Below are 12,141 nucleotides of genomic sequence, written 5' to 3'. Positions count from 1 at the left end.
GAAAGTGTAAAAGCAGAAAAGGTGAATGTGTTAAGAAGACTTAGGGCCCCTGGTGGGCTCTGGGCCTGAAGACAGGGCTGTGGTCAGGGGCAGGCAGCCAGGAAGAGAGGCAGGTGGTGGGTGAGCACCTAGTGCTCAGTGGATGGCTCCTGCCCGCCCATCACAGCTGCATCTTCCTGCCACTGGCCAGAGAAAACTGCAGCTGGCACTGCCCTTCGCTGTCTCCTGCACGCTCCTTCTCTGCTCCTCCTAGCCCCCAGCAGCTGGCTGAGGGCCCTCAGCCTGCAGCGGACACCTGCAGGGGCCGCGGCTTCCCGCAGCCGCCGGACGGTCAGGTGCACCTCTGTGAGCCAGCGGGCTGTCTGTGTGCCGTTCTCCCGGGGAGTGTGTGTACAGGGAGGCAGAGGTGAAATAAAGTGAAAGACTGAGCCTCAGAAAGGAGATGGAAGGGCACGCCTGAGAGGGAACCGACAGAAGCCGGAAGACAGGCGGTAACTCCAGGCACGAGGGCCCCACCGGAAGCGGAAGGCAGGGCCCGCCCGACCGGAAGTGGGAGTTGCGGTGCACGCGGTGCACGCGGTGCACGCGGTCCACCCGCTCTGTCTGCCCCGTTTCTGACGCTGTCGTCACAGCGGGTTCGAGGAAGGAGTCAGCCGTCTGGGCCCCATGTGCGGAAAGGGAACTACTGGCGACCACCTCGGGCCCAGAGGCGGCGGGTGAGAGCCCGCGAGGCCGCCCCCGCCCCCTCGGAGCCCCTGCACGCGCTCCTCCACGCAGCCGCCGCCTCCCTGAACTGCCGCTTCGCAGAGCCCATGAAAACTCCTCAGGACCCCCAGCCTTTCTTGCTCTTCACTTGCCAGTGTTTGACCACTTCGACTTCTCAATTTGAATTCAGATAATTCCTCCTAATGATTCCAGTGAGCTCATCGGCCTCTACGTGAACTGCGGCTCTCATCCTCCACCTCCTCTGTCAGGGAACGAGAGCTTGTTCCCGCCCCCTTCCTCCTCTGCACGCGTCCCCATGCAGCCTCCCTCCCGCCTACCCCGGGCCTTCATCGTTTCATCTGTCAGGGCAGCGCCTGCTCCCCATTCCGACGGCACCCGGCGGAGCCTAAGGCCGTCAGTGAGGACCAGGAATCGACACCCCCGCAACCCCGCGTCTCAGATTCTCTCCCTAAACGCCATCCTTGAGTTATTCCAGGTAACATCAGGAAACGTGAGTGACTAATAAATGCCAGAGAAAGAGTAAGTCAGGATTTGAGTTGGAAAAGAAAGGCATTTCAGAATCAATAGGTGGTATTTCTCTTTGCCCACTTAGTATCAGAAAAGGTAAATACTGAAAAGCAGAAGTTTAGAAGAGGAAATGTTTTTCATACATCAATAAAAGTGTAAAGAAACTAGATTTGAGAGGTGGCCAGAGTTGGTTTGTAAGTGTACCAGTAGGGAAGTGGGTAAAAGGTGCATCCAACTGGAAATATTTGAGGTCTGACCAATATTTTAGGAGCTTTTAGTTACCTATTTTGGATTTGTTGTTTCTAAATAATTTAAGAATTTCGTGATTTCTTCACTTGAAGAAATAATCCTTGGATGATGATGATGATGATGGTGATTTGGTGGGTAAAGATTGTGGTGATGATCACGATGGTGAGGTGGTGATGGTCATGATTACAATGGTAATGACGATGGTGATGGTGATGATGCTGATGATTATGAAGGTAGTAGAGATAGTGGTGGTGGTAGTGATGGTGTTTGGTGATGGTGATGATGATAGTTATGTCTTAATTGATCACTTTGTATGTGCCAAATTCAGTTCTCATGTGTATTAACTCTAATGTGCGTTAACTCACTTAATCCTTATAGCAGCTTTACAAGATTAGTACCATTATTATCCTCACTTCACATACAAGAAAACTGAGGCAGAGGAAGCTAAGTAACTTGCCCAAAGCACACAATGGCAATGGTGTATATTAGAAGTCCTAACCATGAGTTGAGCCACACACTGCTGCTGCTACAGCTGGTCCCTCAGAATAATGTAATTCTATTTCCTAATCGTGGTACCTCTTCTCTGAGGGGTTACATCATGCACACTCATGAATACACACGTGCACGCACACACACCCTTCCCAAAAGTGAAGTGGGCACTCAGATTTCAAAACTGGCATTCTTGAACCTCTGAGCACGGTGTCATTTCTCTATGCCTGTTTTCCACTGTGAGGTTTGACCCTTTGTAGATAACTACCCTTCCCTTCATCTTTGCCTTTGTAGAACCATTGCTAGTTGTTACTGTGAACAGTTTGCTTCTACAATCCACATATTTAACTACTTCCTTTGGCACAGACAAGAAAACATAAATATTTCTATTATATCCTTGACTTTGAAATAACAGTGATGGTGTTAGCGGAACCAGAGACTCTCAAGTACATTGGGAGGAAAATATTTGAAAGGGAAAAAAATGCAACCCTTACAGTTCCAGCAAGGAGAGAGGGTGCGTTCATGCTCCACTGTTAGAAACCACATAACAAAGTACGAGTTCAGAAGCCAAACCACACTCCCCCTTACCTCTAAAGCCTTAGATAGCTTAGCACTTAATATTTTCTAATGGTTTGTGTATCCGTTTTCAGGGCAAGAGCCATCTCAACACTTCTGTATTCCAAGTACCTGACCAGTATAAATAATAAAAGCAGAACTGACAGTTGAATGCTAGTGGGCCCTTTTGGAGCCAAAAGATTTGTATTTAAAAATGATGACCTAGAATATTTTTTCTGGTGTCTGGCATTTCTTTTGCTCATTTTCCACTGGGTTTTTCATATCTTTCCTAATAGATTTGTGGTTCTTTAATATTCTGGATACTTGTCCTTTTCTATTTATCTTTATTTTGATAAGCATCTTCTTGCTGTTTATGTCTAATTTTGTTTTAATTAATTATTGTTCCTTTTGGTAAACAGAAGTTTTTAAAGTTTTCACTTTTGTAACCATTATTTTTATGATTTGTTTTTGTAGAACCTAGAGGTACTCTCCCAAATTTTATTCTAAGTGTTTTGAAGTTTTCTTTTTGTATTAAGAGGTTTTTTCCCATCTGAACTGATTTTTGTGTATGGTACAAGATAGGGAGATAATTTTCCTCAGTATGAAAAAATGATTGTCTACACACTGTTTATTTAAAAATGTTCATTTGTCATATTTAAATTTTCATTGATGTATGAGTTTGTTTCTAGGTTCTATCTCTTATTCCTTAGCCTGTTTGTCATTTCTGCACAATTACATCATTGTCTTGTTCACTGGAGATTAAAATAAACCTTGATATGGGATATGCCCTCAACTTTTCCTTCCTCAAAATGATCTTGGCTGTTTTTGGCCCTTTGCCCTTCCCCAGTAATTTCAGGGTCATCTTATGAGAAAAACCCTGTTGAGAATCAGGTTGGAATTGCATAGAAATTTCTGCTTAGTGTGGGGAGAATTAGTGTCTTTATAATAATGAGCCTTCCCATCGCACGACTATGCTATTGCTCCACATTTGTAGATCTTTTAAAAATGTTTTTGAATAATATGATCATGGTTTTTGGCTTAAAGATAATTAACACCTTTTATTAGATTTAGTACAGTTACTCTGTAGTTGCTGTCAAAACATCGTATTATTTAAAGCACATTAACAAACTTGAATTCATCCTAATAGTCTATCTTTATATTTCCTTAGGTTCTTTGTAGTTAGTAAAATGATCTGTAAATATGACAATTTTATATCTTCCTTTCCAGTAATTCAGATGAGTTCTTTTGCTTGTCTCTGGTACTGTATTGAGTTTTGACAGTACTGGTGGACATCTGTGGGCATTTCTGATATTAAATGAAATGCCATATAAGGACAAAGGGAAAAATAAATTATAAGCCCATCCCTCCTGTGAATATGTAAACAATAGTTCTTTAAAAAATAGCAAATTGAATCTAACTGAATTTTTAAAAGATTATGACCAAGCTTCATGGACAGTTTAACATGCTGTTGACATAATCTACCACACCTGTCTAGTGACGGAGAAAAGCCCAGTGAGCATCTGAATGGATGCAAGAAAGTATTCAGTAAATTTTATTCACTGCTAATTAAAAAAAAAAAACCTTAGAAAATCTAACTTGTAACCACTTCAGGCAGTCGTGATCATGTTTAGTTCTTATGCATAGTTATTTTCAACATATTAACTATTCTAAGTATTGTCCTGAAATGAAGCTAATGGAGCAGAAATTTGGCTTTTAGGCTCCTACGTAACTTCGTTCCTCATAACATTTCTTTTATGGATTGCGCTCAAGTCATGTGATTGCCATCCGGTGTATTTTAGGGATGTTACTGAGTGTAAGTTTGGGTTTTGAACACAAGTGTTTGGGCCTATCTGTTTTCTTCTAGAAAATATTCTTTTTTTGCTCATGTCCGCACTGTGAGCTTGGTTTTCATTTCCTTCATGACCTCATTTGCCTAAAAGCTCGAATGTGTGGTGGTCCTGTAGCCACTTTCCTAGAAAGAATAGCAAATAGTTTGGTGTTGTGGGCCCTGGTTTTAATTTAATGTTCTTAAATTTACTTCCTAAGGTCTCAGTTTCTTTTCTATTAATTTATCCTGGCCTATTTTGCTGGGGTTTTTCAATCATGTTTAAAAAACAACATTTAGAAGATAAATCTGAATGAATTCGATGCATTTATGGCGAAGTAGTGGCTTACTGGAAATGAATTGAGTATTCCAGTCATATCTGGGTGAGGAGTTTACTTTTAAGTCAAGAAATTTGTAAAGACACTAATTTTGATTAGTTTTGAAAGGATATTAGTTAACTGTTTAAAACTGATAATTTTTGAATAATGGGAGCAATTTAAGAGATTGCAGATTAAAAGTGGAAAGGCCTAAAGTTTGTTCCATGAAAACTAATACAATTAAAGTACAACTACAAATGAAAAAAAAAATCATGGAAAAGTATTTGTGATAAATATGATGATCAGGGGTCAATATATATAGCACATGACACAAGTAGCTAAAAATAATTAAGGATTGTGTATAAACGTGTAAAGAAAATTGAGAGATACTTTATGTAAAGAAACTGTGACAAGAACTTTCCCACAACTCTGGTGCCTGGTGTAAAGAGATTATTTTTATTAAACTCATCTTTTGGAAAATGATTAAATTAGCTAGTATCTAAATAAAAGAGAGTTAAAACACTAATGAGTTACCATTTTAATCCTGTAAAACTAGCAAAAGCAATCCTAAACATAAAATTGAACGCAGGAATCTCACTACTATAGCTTACCAAAAATAAGTAAGTCACACTCTCAAGAAGGCAGGACTCATCCACAATCCCTTATCCAAACCCTGGGCTGAATGTATTTCAAAATTCAGAATTTTTTTTTTAAAGACGATATGCATCTACTCTATGTCATGTAACACCCCAGGGGCCGGAGGTGACATCTTGCACTGAAACACATTGACATCTCTCCTGTGGAACATACAAGCGAGATAATGAATGCCAGTGAATTTTGAGTTCAAACTTAAGGAAAAAAATATTTTGCTTAAATGGATTTAATATTATGCAAAATAATAAAAGTTTAAAAAAGTGACATATCTGGGAAGGTTTGTAAAGTTGCCTATGAGGGACTTTATCCCTAGTGCATAGGGTAATAATTAGCACCTCATAAGTACACAGTAACTATTAAATGAATGAATGACTTGCTCATTCCGTTAATAATGAACATCACCAGACTCTGAAATAGCTTGGTAGGAACTTTCATCTCCCTCCCTAGAAAGATAAGGGAACATCAGAGCAGGCATTAACTTAACACCTCCCGGCAAGTGTTGGACACTTGGGGTAAACTGTATAATTTATTCTCAGTTAACCCAAGCAGGCAGTAGCTGAGTTTCAGTTCTGTCCGTAAACTAGGAAGGTAAGCCCATACTTCCACAGTGGGGCATGCTGTGTATGTCCAGAGGTGGGATGGCACAGAGAAGAGGGACAGGCAATGCTGGAAGCAGGGTAGCTGGGAGCCAGGCATCCATCCACACCAGGAGCCCTGTCCCCAGAGAACTGTCTTGCTGACCTGACTGCAAGTCAGCAGTCAGAGATCTAAGCCTAGTCGTCTGCGTTCATCATTGTCAGATCCACACTGATTCCATATTCTCCTAGTATGTCTATAAAATGTGGTCAGCAGCCAAAGGCAAGGGGCAGGGGGCTTGTTGCTGTGTGAGGACCCCTCAGTTTGGCTTTGCAGACGTGGCTAAGTGGGGGAGGTTCTAGAATCAGATGGGCAGGGTTTGGGTCAGGATGCCCCCCTCAGGGGCACATTACCTAGTTTTGTGCTTCATTCTTCATCAGTGAAATGGGGTAGATACCAGTGCCCCATTTGAGCGACTGCCATCGTAATGATTGAGACATTAGAGATGGAAAGGACTGGAATGGAGAGGCATTTGATGTCAGCTGTCATTAGCACAAGGGCTGCAAGGAGGACTGCCTTCAGCTCTGTGATAACACACAGAAGTCAGCACGGATTTGGAAGACGTGCAGACCGATCTAAATTAAGTTTTGACACTTAATTCTCTGAGCCTTAGTTTAATCTTCTCTAGTACTGAAAGAAATGACACTTCCAAGGCCAGTGTGGTAAGTGAATAAGACAGTGCACAGGGGTCCTAGGCATCAGTCAGTGCCCCCTCTGTGAGGGTTGTCGTGGCCTGGACCGGACACACGTGCTTACGTTAAGTCCCACTGCCCTTTCACACCTCGCTGCCGACATTTAAGTGCATTATGGTCTCAATATGTCATCTTTGCAAATGAAATACCGGGAAAATTGAAATAAAATCTCTAGAGAAAACTCTTTTGCCTATAGTTTGTGGTCTTGTAAATTTAGAATTCGTGCTCTTAAGATGTTTTAAAAAGTGAATCATAAAAGATATAAATAAATTTTCCTGCGTACCCATAATCAACCCCATTTCCTTCCCTCCCTCTCCATAAGAATCCATTCACCTAAGTTTAGCAGCTTTTGTTCATGTGCACATTTTAACACTTTTACCAAATATGCATGTACATTCCTATATAATACATAGTATTGCTGTGCATACTTTTAAATGTCCTAAAATGACATCATTTTTAAGAAAAATTTATCTTCCATGGAGTAAAGTTGCTGGGTAATAAGATACACCTGTACTTCACTACTTACTGTCAAATCCCTCTTGAAATTAATTGTATTAGTACTAAACTTCCATCAACAGTTTTGGTTGATCTAAATCTTTGTCAACATTTGGATTTGTTGGATGTTTTAGGTGTTACCATCTAGTAAATATAAAAAGCTATCCTGGTTTTCCTTTTAACCACCACCACCAATACCAACAACAAATATAATGAAACTGGAGTGATCATTTTGTTACAGTGGTTCTTTTTCAAATGTACCTGTATTTTTGCCATCTTCCTGGCTGCTGTTTCTCTGGCCACTGCTTCTGAGTGCAGTTCCCATCTCCTGAGAAGCATTCTCAGCTAGTTGTTGCAAACTCTCTTGTCCTTGCTTTGCTGTAATAGCCTTTATTTTGCCCATACTATTGAATAATCGATTGAGTAAAAATTCTTGTTAACATTTATTTTTCCTTAGCACTTTGAAGATATAATTCAAATATTTTTTGATCTGTGAAGAAGTCCCTGTAGGCCCATTTCATTCCTTCATAGGTCAAATATCATTCTTCTCTGGTTATTTTAATTTTTTCTTTTGTCTTTAGTGTTCTGTAATTTCACTAATAAGAAATCTGTGCTGGTTAATTTTGCGTGTCCACTTGACTGGGCTATGGAGTACCCAGATATTTGGTAGAAGACTATTCGGAGTGTTTCCGTGAGGGTATTTTTCGATGGGAGTAGCATTTAAATTGGTAGACTGAGTAAATCTGATTGCCCTTCGTAGTGTGCCTGGGGCCCCACACCCAGTCAGGTGAAGGCCCTGAGCAGGAGAGAACTCTGCCCAGCGGCCTTGGAGCTGGAACATCAGCAGTTTCTGCTTCTTCAGCAGCTTCCGGGCTCGTGCTCAGACTGGGACAGCCGTAATCACAGGAGCCAACTCCTTATAATAAATCTCTTTATATATATTAGGGGTTCTGTTTCTCTGGAGAGCCTGGTTAATACTGAATTCACGTGTGTGGGTATTTCTCCTGCCTAGAACTCTCGCGCTTCTCCAGTCTGAGGGTTCTTGACTTACAGCAATCTTGAGAATTCTCTGCCATGACCTCTGAGAACATCTTCTCTGTCATCGTCTTTATTTCCTCCTTCAGATGCTCCAGCTGGGAATGTGCTGGATGTTTTCCTTCTGTGCGCCTCATCTCGTACGGTTCCTTTCATGTTTCTAGCTCGTTAGTCCAGCTGTGTTCTTTGTAATCCTCAGTTCCACCTTCTGGTTCACCAGTTGTCTCTCATTTACATTGCCCAATATGCTGTTTGTTCCTTTCTTTCTTTTCAGTGACTATCTTTTTATTTCCAGAAGCTATTATTTGATTATTTTTCAAACCTGCCTCTTCCTGCCTTCATAATGTTTTTTTCTTTGTGGTTCTCAATCCTTTCCTGTCTAAGAATTTCCAGTAGACCTGTAGTTATTGTCTAGTTGTAATTGAAATTTCGGGAATGCTAGTTTCTGTGTTTGCTGTGTGTACAGAGCCTCTCGTGTGTGTTTTCCCTCCCACTTTATCATTTTCCACTTTGACACCTTTTTCTGCGGGAAGCATGTGTGGCTTAGGTGGCAGCCATGTCCCTCCAGATGGATTTGCTTTTGTTTTTGGCAGGTGGCCTGGGAGTATCGCCCTCTTGTAAACCATCCTTAGGCTTTTTTTTTTTCCTTACCCCAGCGGGTGGGTCCCCACACCGTGCAGACACAGCGTAAGTTTAGATTCTAAATCCAAGCAGCTCGCGTTTTTATTCCTCAGAGACCTTTCTTTTCACCAAGGGACCAGAAGACTTGTGCTCCTTGTAGTCTCTCCCTTCCAGTGAGTAGATCCTTCGAGTTTCCTTTTTGCATGGGGACGGAGCCCCTGCAAAGTCCCAGGTCTAAGCTGATATCTCAGCTTTGTCTCCCCAGCTTGCATGGGCTGAAGCCTCATGCCGTGTCCATGAGCAAGAGCTGAAAATTGCCTGGGTAGGATATTGCATTTTGGATCCTATATAGAATCATGACCATTGGTGCCATAATGGACAAAAAGGCATCATTTTTTCCTTCCTGATCAGATTGTCATTTTATGGGTGCATCCGTACAACAATTTTTCACATATGGAGCTTTCTTAAACTTCCCTGGAAGCTTGGTGCAGGAAGAAGATATTGTAGGGTACAGTAAGTAATGAGAAAGTGGCATTAGATCTTCTGAGACAGGAGAACAGTGTAATTTTTTCCTGTCAAAAAGCTGGGTGTTTTAATAATCCCAACCTTTTAAAGTCTCAGACTTTTAAGTTTCCTTACATCTTTGACACGATTTCTCTTTTCAATTCCACCCACACTTTATGAGCATAATAACATGCTAACGCTCTATTCTTCTACTGTGCTTTTTATTCACAGAATTCCAAGCACTTTATAGACGTTGCCATTTATCCTGACAACACCTTTGCATACTGCGGAAGCTAGTTGGTTAGTCGAAGAGTCTGTTTAATGGAAAATTAGGACCAGGTAGCCTAATGCTACAACATTGAAAACAGAGTATCAGATTATACCATGAAGAAGTTCACACAAGTGCAACCAGAAACCAGGAAAGAGTCTTTCCCCCTTTTCCCAGCTCAAGGAAGCTGTTTCTAACCTAAATATACAAGAAAATAAGTCTACATCCTGGGTGTTATTACTCAGGGAAGAGCTTAGTATGACAGCTCCTTGCTCGCGCTGCTTCGTTCTTGCATCTCCACGGGGCGTGGCTGGTGAGGTTTTCAGCAGGATGAGAGCAGGGCTTGCTGGGATCGCTGGAGCAGGAAGGAGCCCAGCACATCGAAAGCGCTGGCTGGCAGTGTGTTGGGCATGGAGGGGCATGCCATTTCTGGAACAGTGCAGCCTCACTGGCAGTGAGAACCTTTGGAATTTGGAGCAGGTGGTGGTTAGTCATCCAGACAGGCAACTGGCATCCCAGAGAACTGTCATTGTAACTAAGGGCCTGGAAGCTCATATACCACCAGACTCCTGTAAGAGAGTTGTCAAAATATGAAAGACTGCCAGGATATCATGTGGAGTTGGCTTAATACCATGGAAAACCTACATAGCAAAGGAAGGGGGAGAGCACAGGGTAAGAGAAGAGAGAAGGCAGTAAGCGTCAGAAGCCTGGTCTAGTTGCTTCAGCTGAATAAACTCTTCACCTTCGTTTTTCCTGAAAGCTGCAGCAAAAAAGAGAAAAGGATGAGAATTCATTCAGAATGAGAGGGTCTCACTCTGGTCCGTCCTGTACTAGGGCTGGTGCAGCTGTGACTTTCTAACAGAAGAACACTAATTTCCCTGCCAAAACTAAATCCAGAAAAGTTAGTTTTGTGAGTTTCACATAAAGGAATCTGAAAGCCATGGGCATGTCTTCAGTAGCAGTTTTACCAAAAATATAGCGGTATATTGATTGTCAACTACTTCTTACCTTGACCCTTGATACCGGGTGAAATACTGCAAATCTGACTTAACTGAAAAGATGATCACGAACTCTTTTTGAGCACTTCCTATGTACTAAGCATAGAGTAAGTGTTTTGATGCCTGAATTCATGCAGTCCTCACAGTGACCTGGTGCATTGTGTCCACCTTGCGGGTAAGGAAGCTGAGGCACAGGAAGGTTGAATAACTCGCCCATTGCTTCACTATTAATAATGATAAAGTTAGGGTTCAAACCGAAGTCTTGGCTTAAAGGGTGGGCGTCTTACTGCTCTGCAGTATTTCCTAGATCGATCAAGCTTGAATGTAGCTTAGAGAATTATCACTGAGACACACTCAAATTCCGATCCCATGGGACACATTTTATGGGTTTGCTGTTACCATTTGAAAGTAACTACTAGGTTTTCATTCTATAAAATTAATACTATTGATGGTAGCAGTTCATTTTTCCACTCCTCCAGCTACTAGTGCAAAACCCTAGAGTCACTCTTCTCTCTGCTAGTTCTCCAGCCCTGCTAGTCTTTGCTGCTCCTCCAACGTGCCAGGCACACTCCTGCCTCTGGGCCTTGTACCTGATCTTCTGCCCTGAACCGTCTTCGCTAGATGCTCACAAGGCACCCTCCTTCAACCCCTTCATGTCTCTGCTCATACTTACTTGGCGAAGGGGGGCCCAGACCCCTCTCCTGACACTGCGAGCCCCTTCTCTACATGACTCGCCTCCATGCACTTACTGCTATTATCACATCCTGCCTGCTTGACTCCTGTGTTTCTTTACTGTCCATCTCTCCCCGGGAGTGACCTTGCCTGTCATGTTCTCTATCATGTCTCTAGGACCCACAGGATGATGGTTCCCTCTGGGGGTGCAGGGATATAAGGAGGGGACTCCAGCAGCTTCTGGGGTATTCTGTCACTGACTGGGGTACCTGAGTCCTGAATGATTTGCTTACATTTTTGTATGCATGCTATAGTTAGGATAATGCAGAAAACTCTGGGATCAGAGGAAGTAACTTATCTGACAAGGAGATCTGAGAATACAGAGGGATTTTTTTTTAGTGTGGCTGTGGGTTAGCCTTGTAGAATTAGTGGAATACTCCAGTACAAATAGAGGAGGGGTGTGGAAATGCTGGGAAAGGGGTGATTTCCATTCAGCTGTATCTTTGCTTGGTTTTGGGATTCCCTACCTTTTTTTTTTTAATGAAGTCTTAAATTTTGTATGGTTTTGGGCTTTTTGTCATCTTTTAATCAGAGTGCATCTTTTAGTAATTTTTTCAAAAAACATACAGGTGGCATATTTATTGAAAATATATACACATAATAAGACTTTCATATATGTATTCATAAACATATATATGAAGGTCTATCAATTGCCTTCAGAACACAGCGTGGCTGCATATATCATTCTTCTAGCATCAAGAACAGAAATTGCCCCACAGTCTCCAGTTTGTGATGTTTCCTGGAAACCTGAAGCTAGTCTGGTTTGTCCTTAAAAATAACCTACGGCTTTTTTCTGCCTAATAATGCACTGCAGGTGTGCTTATTTGAGACAGATATG

The 12,141-nt window shown here is 42.0% G+C and overlaps 1 protein-coding gene across 3 annotated transcripts in view; it reads left to right on the top strand.

Moving 5' to 3' along the window:
* The first annotated feature begins 594 nt into the window (after nucleotides 1-594).
* The window catches only part of PDE10A (phosphodiesterase 10A), a 327,889-nt gene continuing 316,342 nt past the window's right edge, over nucleotides 595-12,141 (top strand). For all 3 annotated transcript variants that reach the window (XM_072966176.1, XM_072966173.1, XM_072966174.1), the window contains exon 1: nucleotides 595-1,201. The gene's annotated coding sequence lies outside the window, so the exon portion shown is untranslated. The remainder of the gene's footprint in view (nucleotides 1,202-12,141) is intronic.

The sequence above is a fragment of the Vicugna pacos genome, chromosome 8, assembly GCF_048564905.1.
Source record: "Vicugna pacos chromosome 8, VicPac4, whole genome shotgun sequence".
In the NCBI taxonomy this organism is placed as follows: Eukaryota; Metazoa; Chordata; class Mammalia; order Artiodactyla; family Camelidae; genus Vicugna; species Vicugna pacos.
The sequence above is the reverse complement of the archived record's forward strand: the minus strand, read 5'-3'. Positions and strand labels throughout refer to the sequence as shown.